Raw genomic sequence first — 15008 nt, 5'->3', positions numbered from 1 at the left:
GTTGACGTTCCATCAGGTGACCCGTTTGCTCGTTTGCCCCCTTATTTCATAAAAAAAAAAGATCCGCGAAATCATCATCCTTCCAGTTAAGTCACTCTATTTAATAAAGAAAACCGCATAGACATCTGTTGTCTTGTTTTTCAGATTTAGGCATACAAAAAAAGCGACTTTGTTATTTTTTTATACTTTGTTGCGATAAAATTATGTACAATGTACAAACTCTTACTCTTAGGAAATGTGTGACACTTTCATCATTTGCACAACAAAAATGTACAGCCTGAACCCTTATGTGGTACATCATTAGGGACGCTCAGACACACAGCAGAGAGCACTCAACAACGGAAATCAGGAAAAGAACATTTTCACCGCAACCAAAATCAAACGCGAAATAAAATATGAAATATGTTGTAATGCGGCTTTCAAAGTAGTGATCATACGGATCGCCTGATGGTGTTTTCCACGATGGTAGATCCATACTAATATTATAAATGCGAAAGTATGTCTGTCTGTCTGTCTGTCTGTTACCTCTTCACGCCCAAACCGCAGAACCGAAATTTGGCATGGAGATACTTTGAGTCCCGGGAAAGGACATAGGACACTTTTTGTTCCAGAAAAATGTACGGTTCCCGCGCGATCAACGAGTTTTGGCGCAACGGAGTTGCGGGCGTCATACATATAAGTATTTTAACCTGCAGGTTTTTAGTGTAATTCTAATTTCTAAATTGAGTGTAATGCAATCAAAATATTATGAAGTACGTGACTATATTATTATTAGTATTCGTGTTATCTCTCTCGTTTTCGTATACAACGAAGAAGCCATGATGATTAACAAACGATTAGCAACCCAAATGTCCAAGTGGGCCTCAACGTGACGAATTTCTTGCTGTAACTCCAAAGGAGTTATTTCAATATTATAGTTTACGATCGCGCCGCCCGCCCCCGCTCGCGCCGCCCGCTCCCGCTCTTGCCGCCCGCCCTCGCCGTAACGTTCAGATTACGGCGGGCTGCCGGCGATAAACCGTTATTAGTTTCCACAGCTCATGATAATAGTAATTAAATCATATTTTATTACCGTCGTATAAAAATAGTTCTTAAATCTATATATTATACCAGCTGTCCCGGCAGACGTTTCTTTGCCATATTATTTTATTGAAGTTACTAAATAAGTATGTCACCATGGCAACGTCCATCGCTACCCCGTCGCACAAACAATGATCGCCGTCAGTCTCGAGTTGTAATAATTTACTATTATTTATTCAAGAAATGCACTTATCAATATAATAAGTACCCAGTAGCCGATTCTCAGACCCTGAAATAGCCATAGCTAAAATTCGTTGTGGGGATATTTCGAGTTTGGTTTTATCTCGAAAAATGTACGGTTCTAAGCAAAAATTTCCCCGCGAATGAGTTTGCAACACTGGTAATGCTGAGCTGGGTTCAGTTTTGACGTTACACAATATTGTAATAGGTTCGTTATTTCTTTCTGTATTTTCACTTGTTATTTAATGTGTTATATTGTGATTGTCAAAATAAACTTAATATTCTTATTCCTAAAATCTATTACTGTGTAAGTACTGTGCAAGTTCCACAATTTAACCCAGTATACTGATTATTGCTTGTGACGTCTAGAATCGATAACATAACATCCCATTTCGTATATCTAGTATCATATACTGCACTAACGTTAAATATCACGTTGTTGGAATATCATTAAAATCCGTCCCTTGTCTCACCAGCGGCACACCTGCACAACATCGTCGGGCTCATGACGTCACGACTGGCGAGTATACTGGGTTTTGTTTCGGAACCTACGCAATGAGTGTAGTCCCAATTACTCATAAATCCATCTCGCTGAGCTCAGACTGACTGCGGGTGCTCAAATTACTTTTCCTTTTAATTGTACCTCCTGCTCAGAGACTAATTGTACAATCAAATGAAAAATTCATTACAAACTCTTATATTTATCTACCTGATTTGATTTCATTAGCATGGAATTTGATAAATTAGTCCGCAGAGAGTGTTCTTTATATTACTTTTCATTTTGGACCGAAATTCGTTAATTAAAAGCACCTAGAAAGAAAATTAATCAGGTATTAAATACTACGGCCGCAGTCACTTAACAATTATAATTACTCAACTTTAGCCCAAAAGCCCCAAGCGGCCACTGGCGGCCGCGTAACAATTGATTAAAAATGAAATAAATAAACGTTAATTGTTCAACAAAAAAAAAAAAGAAAAATATCTATTGTGTCTGTGATTCCCACCATCGATATATTAATGTAATGAAAATTTTGACATAAGCTCCATACTTTTTCGGTCAAAGTATTCATTACAGTTTACATTAGAATTAATTAATCATTAAACGTTATAGTTTAAAAATACCTAGATTACTATCCAACTTGCTTCTGACGTCCACGCCAGTGCGGGAACCATTCACAGCTGTAACAATAATGGCACGCTGTTTCCCACACGAGTTTCACACGACGTCACTCCTAGAATAACGAATACTAATATTATACTAGATACCTATCGAGTAATGCAGTGGTAGTTACATATATAATTATTATAATATAATATAGTATATTCACGCCACTAAACAAGACAAAGTTTGCATAACATATTATAATAGAAAGGTGTACTTTAAATAGCGGCTAAAATTGATGTAATATTATTTTATTTACAAAAATAATAGGTACACTTTTAATTAATTTAAGTTTGACAGCAGTTGATATTGAACAATCTTAAAATACAAATTCTCGTGTCAGTGTTTTTGCGCGAGCTCCTCTCAAACGGCTTAACCGATTTTAATGTATTTTATATTGATACTAGAAATAATATTTTATAAGATAAAACAACGTTTGCCGGATCAGCTAGTTAAATATAATAAAATGCGTATGAATAATTTCTAGTATAATATTGTTAGTACCTGGATGACCGATGCTCGGTATAGCAAACACTCATTGACTTCGTGTTACTTAATAACGCCATCTGCTGGTCGTTAAAACAATTAGTTGCTAACAAAATAGTATTATTATTCGCCAATAGATGTCAGGGAGAGTCATATTTTTCAGTTTATCGATTATCGGTAAAACACGAATAAAAATACATTTTCTGAAAATGATTCCTAGCTAGATCGATTTATCGCCCCCGAAACCTCCTATATACCAAAGTTCATGAAAATCGTTGGAGCCGATTCCGTCCGAGATTCCAATATATATACAAGAATTGCTCGTTTGAAGATATAAGATGTTGTAATCGCAGAATGTTCAGTATATTCTCGTGTGTGTCCTGTGTTCCTTGCCTGTTTGAGGCCTTTAGAAAATATATATTTTTAATATAGTTTAAGTACCGAAACACACTATGCCGAAGTATATAACGCGACGTAATTTCTGCAACTCTAGTGTGACATTTCACATCTATTTCCATACGAATGCTCAATATATTACAATAGAGTGTTTCCGGTACAGTTGCAATATGTCGTCGTAAACAACTATTATTTATCAACATTGTATCGGCTTTATGTGGCGCGTGATTTGGACGCGATGTAGCGTGTGTAACCCTACCCAAGTCACAATATTTCTGGTTCAGGAAGCCCTGATGGATTTCAGATCGCTATTGGTAAACTGGTTGTTATAGACAAAGGTCATGATTGACTAGAATTAACGTACTGGCCAAACTACGAATAATAAAAACCATGGGCGTATATAAGGGGGGTGTCCTGGGGGTCCAGACCCCCCATTACTATCCATCTTACTTGTCCAATTTCTACAATATTAAATTATGTATCTCGCCGATTAAAATCGGTGTGGTACAACGGTACATGTATAAAAAATATTTTTGATTTCCTAAACACGTTGCCTATTTGCTGCTGCGGAACCCTTCATGGGCGATTCTAACTCGCACTTGGCCGCTTTTTTACGTACTTGCCCCCCCCCCCTTATCAAAGCTATATATACGCCCGTGATAAAAACTAGGTCCTAAAAGGAACCGTTTTAAATTTGGTTCCTTTTAGCACACTAAAATATGCCAATAGCAACGAAACACACACGCACGAAATAAAGCCGTTGACATTAATAGTCACTTCTATATATTTACACAAAATTATGTAAGGTGGTAGGCACCGTAGCTAATATTAACATTCTGAAAGTATTTTCTTAAAATCTACTCAGAAATAAAACATTTTTTATTTTTATTTTATTTTATTTTATGTATTACATTTTGTAGACTCGTGGAAAAAAATTTTGACGTGCATTTACTCTTCCTTAGTTTTTATTATTCGTACTGGCCAAATAATAAATGTACGGGTCCGACGAGATTTCAATATTTATCATTTATGTAACAACTAGATGATGCCCGCAACTTTGTTGCGCCAAAATTCGCAAATCATGCGGAAACCATACATTTTTCCGGGATGAAAAGTATTCGATGTCCTTCGCCAGGACTCAAAGTATCCATACCAAATTTCAACAAAATCTGTTCAGTGGCTTAGAAGTGTAGAGGTAATAGACAGACAGACACACTTTCACATTTATAATATTAGTAAGTATGGACCATAAAGTTAATATACCTAGCGGAATAGAGCAACAATCTCGAGCTGTCAAACGAAACCGAAATTGGTTTTCATCTGTGTGAAAAATATGTGTACGTATACACTTACACAAGCGTGATTGAACATGAATTCTATGAGATTAAATTGATAACGTGCGGCACGTGGACGTCAAAAAAAGATTGCAGCTGTCATGTATCACACGTCTCTTTTTACCACGCAGTGTTACTGATAGTGACATCTCGCCTGCTCAGGCCTTTGTTTCTCTATTCCGCTAGGTATATTAACTTTATGGTATGGACACAGAATACATATAGGCCTAAAATACGCGGCCGAAGTTCCGCATGATTACTTCAGCAATGTCAAACGCATACAATATAACGCGACGTAAATCGTAATTTCGGCATGGTGTGTCAATCGCTCGCGGAGCTGCACGAGTTTTGCGAAGGGCTTGGACACATTGAAAATATCTGCGGGGCTAAAATGGTCGCTTTGGAGAATCACATTTCTTAATGTGTAATAGTATGATTCATTTTTTTAAAATCGCAAAATGCAAGTCTGCTTGCAATTTATGTCTACAACTCGACAAGTCTTTAAATGAACGTGTCGAAAAAAGGAACTAATGCTGCCATCATACAAAAACGTCATTTTTGACAGTTCTCCTTTACGAGCAGCGCCACCGCCAACGTTCATATTTAACCTTGTCGCACTGTAGTAATTCGTACTAATTTGACATTAATTGCCAGTTTGATAATTCATTTGCTGAATTGATTGAGAGAAATTGCTAAATGTGACCATTTTGGCCCTGCAGGTCTACGGTATAAATTACAAGTGTAATTTTAACGTACCTCAACCAACAGAAAAAGGAGCTCCACGAAAGCAGTGTACACCGCCCATTGTTTATTTAATTTGATATTTCAGTAAACAGGCTTCTTCTCAACTTTAATTAATATTTTATCTGCCGGCAACTTCTGAGGACACTCCACCGAGTTTTGTTTCTTTTTGCGGCAAGCGGGATGAAAAGCTAATTACACAGCAATAAGGAATATTATTGTATTATACTTTAATTGGTACTTAAAATCTTTGAAAGTTTAATAAACATTTTGTAACAATTTCAGAGAGATTAAATGAATTCCTACTCTTAAAGTATTTTTTTTTTATGAAATAAGGGGGCAAACGAGCAAACGGGTCACCTGATGGAAAGCAACTTCCGTCGCCCATGGACACTCGCAGCATCAGAAGAGCTGCAGGTGCGTTGCCGGCCTTCTAAGGGGTAATAGCTCCCCTATTAGGTAGGGAAGGGAATAGGGGAGGGTACGGAAGGGAATAGGGGTGGGTACGGAAGGGAATAGGGGAGGGTACGGAAGGAAATAGGGGAGGGTAGGGAAAGGATAAGGGTAGGGGATTGGGCCTCCGGTAAACTCACTTACTCGGCGAAACACAGCGGAAGCGCTGTTTCACGCCGGTTTTCTGTGAGGACGTGGTATCTCTCCGGTCGAGCCAGCCCATTCGTGCCGAAGCATGGCTCCCCCACGTCAAAAAATGTATAAGTAATATTTCAGATTGCGATGGTTACTTACTGACAAGACGTGGGAGAGCCATGCCTTGGTTTTTTAGGTTTGAAGACATTTATTCTCATACGAATTTACATAATTTCACTTACATGAGAAAGACAATGAAGTAAAGAGATACAAACAATGTAAGTTATATGCTTCGGCACGAATGGGCCGGCTCGACCGGAGAGATACCACGTTCTCACAGAAAACCGGCTTGAAACAGCGCTTGCGCTGTGTTTCGCCGAGTGAGTGAGTTTACCGGAGGCCCAATCCCCTATCTCTTCCCTACCCTCCCCTATTCTCTTCCCTTCCCATCCCTACCCTCCCCTATTACCCTATTTCCTCTTAAAAGGTCGGCAACGCATCTGCAGCTCTCCTGATGCTGCGAGTGTCCATGTGCGACGGAAGTTGCTTTCCATCAGGTGACCCGTTTGCTCGTTTGCCCCCTTGTTTCATAAAAAAAAACATTTACACAGCAGGTGTCTCAAAAGTCTTTGTCCGTCTGTCTGAAATATCGCGTATATTTCCGATGTATCTGACAAAGACAACAGACCTTGTATAGTTATAAACTGTGTAAATAATATTTTTATTACTAAGGTGTTTATTGTTTAAATATCTTTTGAGTTGCATTGTGAAGCATAAAATATGTTATTATAGCTAGATTATAAAGTGGCTGGAAGGTCAGAAGTCAGAAGTCATCGACAATTAAAGCTATGGTAGTATTATTTTGTTCGAAGTCCTAATGACTGACACTACAAATCATTACGTAGTAATAAGTCATAGAATATTTTTATTCCGGAAAAATGTGTGGTTCCCGCGCCATTAATGAATTTTCACGCAACGGAGTTGCGGGCGTCATATCTTATATTTATATATATGTATAATTGGAATCTCGGAATCGGCTCCAACGATTTTCATGAAATTTAGTATATAGGGGGTTTCGGGGGCGATAAATCGATCTAACTAGGAATCATTTTTAGAAAATGTCATTTTATTCGTGTTTTATCGAATACAAACAGCTACTAGCTAGTGAAAGCAAACAGCTAGTGTTGTATTAATTAATTAATTAATAACTCCCATACCGGTTTCGGTGACGGTGGCCGGTTTCATTGAAACCAGGCCAGTTACGCAGGAGTAATTTTATAGTGCCCAAGTATGTGCGCAGTACACAAGAGCACTCTCTATTCTTTTACTCTCGTAGCCCAGTGGGGTGGAAGACCGACACGACTGGCGAGAGATCAGGCCGCGGGACCGACTTTTTACATGCCCATCCGGCGCATGATTACTTGTCAGACAATCAGGTGATCAACCTACATTGACCGAACCAAATTTGGAACTTACATGTTTTCAACGCGGGAATCGAGCCCACGACCCCTGAGTCAGGAGCCACGCTCTTAACCACTGGACCACGGAGGCGTTATTCATGTTGTATTATTCAAATTATGTCGTAGTACAGAATGTGCGCCTATTGTATAAGAAAACCTATAAATGTAGCGTTTTTTTTAAACACAGTCCCTAAATTAGAATTCTTTATAAATAATGTTTGCCTTCAGCGCGTAACAGTAGACATTTATTTTAACACTCAATTAAATACTAGCAATAAAATATTTTATTCTCGTATATCAGTACCTATTGCTAATTTGGGTTATTGCTAATGGTTTGCTTGAAAGTCAAGTCTTACATATAAGGCGAACAAACACTTTTAAAAATATTCCACTAATCGCATTACTGATTCGGAACTTTTGAATCGACATTCGACAGAGACAATAAAATCCAAATTATAGTTTTTAATTGGCTTTAGGGAGCACACGGTGATATGTAGCGATGTTATTGCGCGTTTTGCGAACGAGCGAGTGTAGTGATGCAAACGCCCGATTGCAGCGATGAAATCGTGTTTGTATTGGGTTTGCATCGCGTTTGAATCGCGTTTCTATCGCGTTTGCATCGCAACCGAATGAGCACCCTGTGTGCTAGGGACCTTAACCCCAAAGAGAATATAATCAGTACGTTTTACTTAACCCAAACCTGTCTACTCTGCCCAAACTGTAGCAAGTGGGCTTTAGCTGACATAAACTTGACAATTGGCACGTTCTAATGTCACGTCATTGACCTTTGAGGGTTGATGTCATGTTACAATAGAAACGTCAAACGGTTCGCATTCAGCACGTCAATATATTTTAATGTGCTGAGAAGCGGGCGACGTGACACACTCTATGGCGTCACGTCGCCCGCTCCACAGTGAGCGACGTGACGCCATTGTATTTAGTTAAATATCGCTATAGGTTGATGTGAACGCAATACTGCAGTTATACGTACACTGTGTGTATGTAATAGTTTCGTAAATTGTATTGTGTTATTAAAATACAAACCGACTATGCAACGAACTTTATACACTTACATCACAATAATTATTAATTAAGTGATGCAACGGAAGTGTCTTGGCGAAACCAGAAACGGAAACAGATGTCAAAAGTAAATTTTAGCAGAAACGGAAACGGACACGGATGCAGAAACGGAAGTGTAAATAATATGAAAAAAAGTATCAAATACACCAAATCTAGATTAGAAATAGATATATTAGAAATCTATTATAGAAAACAATATTGCAACTTTGCAACTGAACATTTTAATAATATTCAACATTTCTCAGCCGTCGGTTGTAAACTTCCGTTTAAGCCCGGCCGCACATTGTCCGAAATTTCTGATCAGAAACAGTTAAACGTCCGCGCTGTCTCTTACATTTTGCACTAAGCCGAGTGAGCTCGAACTCGCCGGAAGGATATTTCGGATAGTGTGCGGGGTGGCGGTCCGGCGAAATTCAACTGTTTCTGATCAGAATTCGTACAATGTGCGGCCGGGCTAAATCTCCGTTATAAAAGTTGCGGAAACGGATGTTGAAAATCGCGTGGAACTTCCGCACTTGCGGAAACAGTCACATAGATCCGTTACATCACAATAATTATACATAACAATGAATAAGCTAAGTAAGGCTGCGTTACGTGCATTCGATGGCGTCTATGAGGCCGCTGAGAAAATTATTCAGTAGAAATTCAAAGCAGTAGCTTTATGCCATATTATTGAAATAAAGAGATAAAGAGAACAATCTCGCATCGCGTGCACGTCGCAATGTGCATTACTCTATATGTCACGTCGCCTGCTTCATGTCACGTCGCCCGCTTCATGTCACGTCGCCTGCTTCACCAACCGCGGCCCTCAGCGCGTGACATCTTATCTAAGAAGCTAATGGCAGCAATAAAAAGCCGAAAATTATACATTTTATTAAGGCTTTAATCCCAACAGAGCTGACACAATATGATAGGACGAAATTATAATTATTGGTCTATCAAAGTACTTAAAAAGATAATAACCGAGTAAGATTCGTGCCGATCTTATATTTTGCGACCTAAAATTTATACTTTACTAGATGACACCCGCGCCAAAATTCATTTATCGCGCGAGGAATGTACATTTTTCCGGGATAAAAACTATCCTTTGTGCTTTCTCGGGACTCAGTGTATCTCCATGCCAAATTTCAGCAAAATCGGTTCAGCGGTTATAGTATGAAGAGGTAAGATACAGACAGATAGACAGACGGACAGACAGACGTATACACTTTCGCATTTATAATATTAGTATGGAAGTATAAGAAGAACTGTTGAAGAGTTTGTTTGGTTTGAACGCGCTAATCTCACGAACGATTGTAACGATTTTTATGTAATCTAGCACAAACATAGAGTAGATCACGTGGAATCACGGGCGTACCCAGGTTCTGGGCCAGGGGGGGGCAAATTACCCAGGTTCTGGTGCCGGGGGGGGTCACATCAGATTTTTCATAAGCTAGGTGTTTATAAAGAATAAAAAATTTATAATTTTTAGCTGTAAAAATATTGTTTAGCCAACAAATGGCAAAAATTCGTTTTCTTAATTTTTATAGATAAAAGTACTACATAATATACTTAGTAGGGACGTGATACAGCATGATCCAGGGGGGGTAGCTGCCTCTCCCCCCCCCCCCCCTCGGTACGCCCATGCGTGGAATGATATGTCATTCCACGTGATTTACTCTATGTCTGTGCTAAATTACATAAAAATGACATAGAAATATTTAGGGTTTCTGCGAAATATTCAATGAACGCGGACAGAGCTACGTGAAAAGGAATCGGAATAAAAGTTCATTTCTGTCCGAAAACGTTAAGTTTCCTAATGGTGAAGTTTCCTTACATGAACACCTGGTGCGGTTCTTCGTCTTCATCTTAGAGTAATAAATTCCCTTCCTTCGGTGGGAGGACTTCTCAAAATCGCATCAATCATCGTCCCTTGTCGAGATTTTTGATTTATTTATGGGACAAACTTGGTTTGGCCGATATTACATTAGAAATTACCGCTGATTTACAAAGCCTTGATAGTCTGAAGCATATGGTGTCCGCCATACTCGTCAGTTGAAAATGAAATTACAATATGTAATCGGAATGATTAATTAAAATAAACGAGTGACGAGCATGCATATTTCAATATAATTAAATTATTATAATTACGAAACAATATTATTATTTAACTATATCTACAGAGAGTAGCAAAACAAAGTGATAATAATTTAGGATGTGTATGTATTTCTTATAATATAGAGTTCACTGTGAAAGTAGCAGCGCTATTATCACTTAATTTTTTGACAGCGAAGTGTCAGATGTTGTCGATCGCGGCTTTGTATAGAAAATAACAAGTTTTTGACAGGGAGTCAACGACTGCTTCCGCCATGTTTTGCCGAGTACAGTAGTTAAGTTTATGACCCCTTATGCTGGATTTACACGGGTGACTAAAGCCGCACGATTTACGCCGCACGGCGAAAATCGACCGTCTAAATGGCAATTGCGGCCAATGGCCGCATGCGGCTGGTGACTAAAATCGACCGTGCAAACGCTCAGTCGCAAGCGATCATTTAGTGCAAATACATAAGTTTGTCGGCACTGTAGCGAGCGGCACAGGCGATTTTTGTAGAATGTGTAAATGGGGTGGCGATTCCGCTTGGACAGGCGATTCGACTGGTGACTTGCCGCGCGACTAAAATCGACTCATGTAAATACAGCATTACAGCGAAATGTAGAAAGTGCTACGTCGGTGCTACGCAGGCTCTACGAGTCCTCTACGAGAGTGCTACGGCTACGTAAGCGCGTGACGTCACAACTTTCGCAGCCGTTTGTAATCCATACTTAAGAGCTCACCTGACTCTAAAAATCAAACATCGTCCTTCTCTCTTCACACTCACGCCCGTCTTTCATATGCCAGGTGAAAAAGGACGGCGCGGAATCATCGCCGAGTTAGTTTTACTTGAATAAAAGACGAACTATAATGATTATGAAAAAAGTGTTTTGAGCAAATTTAGGTTTTATCAATAGCTTTTTAGATATTAAAAAATATTAAAGAAAAGACAGCAAACTTCGAAGATCCAAGCAAAAATGTGTCTAAAATAAGGTTTTTTGTAAAAAAGAAACTATCGAGCATTTTTTGAGTAATCGTGTTTTCGTCTTGAGCATTTAATCTTTATGAACTGAAGTTACTTGTGTCAAAAAATCAGTTTTCTAGACCTTACAGATTTAGAGATCTAGGTTAAAGTATGTAGTCAAGTTAGGGTCATATGGGCTCTTAATGTGAAAGTGTGTGGGCGCCTTTTCATTAGTCGTTAACTCGTACGGTATACAGCATACGGGGAGTCTATAACAACTAATTGCGCATTTTTATGGGTCGTGGCATGCGTTCTATCGACCAGTGAAAATGCGCCATAACCTCACGCCCAATCCGCTGAACCAATTTTGTTGAAATTTGGTACAGAGATACTTTGAATCCCGGGAAAGGACAAAGGATACTTTTTATCCCGTAAAAATGTACGGTTTTCGCGCCATAAACAAATTTCGGCGCAAGGGAGTTGCGGGCGTCATCTAGTAAGGAATATAACGCAAAGGATACGTGGAAGAGCCATGCTTCGGCACAAATGGGCCGGCTCGACCGGAGAAATACCACGTTCTCTCAGAAAACCGGCGTGAAACAGCGCTAGCGCTGTTTCACGCCGAGTGAGTGAGTTTACCGGAGGCCCAATCACCTACCCTATGCCCTTCCCTACCCTCCCCTATTCCCTTCCCATCCCTACCCTCCCCTATTACCCTATTCCCTCTTAAAAGGTCGGCAACGCACCTGCAGATCTTCTGGTGCTGCGAGTGTCCATGGGCGACGGAAGTTGCTTTCCATCAGGTGACCCGTTTGCTCGTTTGCCCCCTTCTATCATAAAAAAAAAAAGAATATTGGCAATAACGTAGTTAAACTATAAAGTTAATATACCTAGTGGAATAGAGCAACAATCTCGAGCTGTCAAAAGAAACCGAAATTGGTTTTCATCTGTGTGAAAAATATGTGTATGTATACACTTACACAAGCATGATTGAACATGAATTCTATGAGATTAAATTGTCAACGTGCGGCACGTGCCGACTGGACGTCTAAAAAAGAGTGCTGCTGTCATGTATCACACGTCTCTTTTTACCACGCAGTGTTACTGATAGTGACATCTCTCTTGCTCAGGCCTTTGTTTCTTTATTCCGCTAGGTATATTAACTTTATAAGTTAAACACAAACAAAGCCGGCTTCGTTTTTACGTAAGTTTTAACCGACTTCAAAAAAGGAGGTTATCAATTCGATGCGTAGACCGTATGTAATATTTCCAGAACTGTCCAGTTTTTGTATATGTTAATCTATAGCAGCTTCTGAACAAATGTGCCAAATTTCAAAAGTTACGTATGTATAATGTATGTTTTTATGTATGTGCACGGATATCTCCGGAACTACAAGTCCGATTTATAGTGATTCTTTTTTGTTATACTAAGTATTGTTCAACTTAGGGAATACTGCAAGTTTCATCATAATCGGTTCCGTAGTTTTTGAGACAGGAAATTTTAATTCTTAATTACGTATAACTTGAAGTCGGTTAAATTATCTCTTTAAATTACTATTATTATTGGAGTGTTAACATGCATGTTGTTGAATAGTCATATCGTTAGTACCAGCTTTTAAGGAGATTTTTTGATAATGATTTCATCACTATATTCATCACTAGACCGGTTGCATGCAGTAGTTTTAGGCCCAATTTCACCAACGACTGTTAAAGTTAATGCTCGAATTAGTATCACGTTACCTCTTTCATCATATTAGTGAAAGAGAAGACATGACATTTAAACAAGCTGTTAACACTAAAGCTAGAAACAAATTATCGGACGCATCCATAAGTCGCGGCTGATGGATGCGGCTTAACAATGTGCACGGTTCATCCGCGGACGTCCGCGGATGCAAAAACATCCAGCCAGCCAGATTCTGTTCAGACGTCCGAATCCTTAAGGTCGCGTCCGCGACTTATGTCAGACAATGTGCACAGCTTAGTGTATTTTATATTAATCAGATAAAAACAAGCCGCATCCGTCAGCCGCGACTTATGAAAACGTCCGATAATGTGTGTCCAGCTTAACAGACGTTGGTGAACCAATTTCACCTTAAAATGAGGCGATGATTCGTAATATGCTGCTAATTAAAACTCCGTTATAATTTTGTTGTGTCATAGTATGCAACTCAATGTTCAATTCGTAATCTAACTACATTCACGTAGTTCATGAACTAAATTCAGCACACATCTATTGTACGGAGTAGTCAATAAACTGCTGTACAGTATGCATAATGCAACTAGTTCAGTTTAGTCACGTTATGCATGGAGTAGCAGAAGCTAATACCGACCCATTGAATAATATATTATGGCGTAAATATTATATTGAAAATCTCCAATAACTTTGATGTCGCAACTAATATCCTATGACCGGCGAGAAACAGCGCTTGCGCTGTGTTTCGCCGAGTGAGTGAGTTTACCGGATGCCCAATTCCCTTCCCTATCCTCCCCTATTCCCTTCCCATCCCTACTTTTCCCTATTACCCCTATTCCTTCGTAAAAGGCTGGCAGCACTTCTGATGCTGCGAGTGTCCATGGGAGACGGAAGTTGCTTTCCATCAAGTGACCCGTTTGCTCGTTTGCCCCCTTATTTCATTTTAAAAAATCTAATGTAACAAAAACTATATAAATAAAAATTAATTTGAACTAGGTATGTAAGCCTTGTTAAAACTCAAGAAAGACTGAACCGATTTGGATAATTTTCATCTTGAAATGTTCGTGGAAGTCCAGAAGAGATTTATATTAGGAGGACAGAGATACGAAGTTCAACGGATCATCTACTGAATAAAAGTGGCGATAAATAAAAGTGGTGATAGGTAATTAATAAAAATTAAGTCTATATTTTTAGAAATTTATTTCTAAAAATATAGACTTAAAATTACTGGTGTCCTTACACTGAGCACAGTATACATAAATCATAATTTTGTACTCACGTAACTTCTGTATTATTTTGGGTTCCAATTAGTTCTAAATAATTAAAAAATTAAAAAACAACAAAGACTTACAACTTTGGGAAGTTTCTGTTGGTAGTTGATGTGTTGAGGAATTCTGTAACAAAACAAAAGTAAAATAACTTTAATTATTACGTTGGTACAGTTCTTTGTATATGGAGTACAAACTAAACAATAATAAATTAGAATGCACGCCCACGCAATGCGAACTTATAATAATATTCAAAAATGCTAATATTGTGCACCAACAAATAACAAGTTTAATTATAATTGATATTCTAATTAATAAAAACAATTTTTCTCTGCTAATATTAAGATGACGCCTGCAACTCCGTTACGTCAAAATTCGTTTATCGTGCGGGACCCGTACATTTTTTCCAGGATAAAAAGTATCCTACATCGTTTCCCGGGACTCAAGGTATAATTTCAGCAAAATTGATTCAGCGGTTTGGGCATGAAGAGGTAGCAAACAGACG

The 15008-nt window shown here is 38.7% G+C and overlaps 1 protein-coding gene across 3 annotated transcripts in view; it reads right to left on the bottom strand.

The window, feature by feature from the left end:
* LOC121733219 (calcitonin gene-related peptide type 1 receptor) overlaps nucleotides 1-14632 on the bottom strand; it is a 90548-nt gene extending 75916 nt beyond the window's left edge. For 2 of the 3 annotated variants that reach the window (XM_042123402.1, XM_042123405.1), the window contains exon 1: nucleotides 14587-14632. The gene's annotated coding sequence lies outside the window, so the exon portion shown is untranslated. The remainder of the gene's footprint in view (nucleotides 1-14586) is intronic. The other variant, XM_042123403.1, reaches the window with a different exon arrangement.
* Between the last annotated feature and the right edge of the window lie 376 nt (nucleotides 14633-15008).

This window comes from Aricia agestis, chromosome 13 (genome assembly GCF_905147365.1).
Source record: "Aricia agestis chromosome 13, ilAriAges1.1, whole genome shotgun sequence".
In the NCBI taxonomy this organism is placed as follows: Eukaryota; Metazoa; Arthropoda; class Insecta; order Lepidoptera; family Lycaenidae; genus Aricia; species Aricia agestis.
Note: the sequence above shows the minus strand (reverse complement) of the source record. Positions and strands in the feature narration are given on the sequence as shown.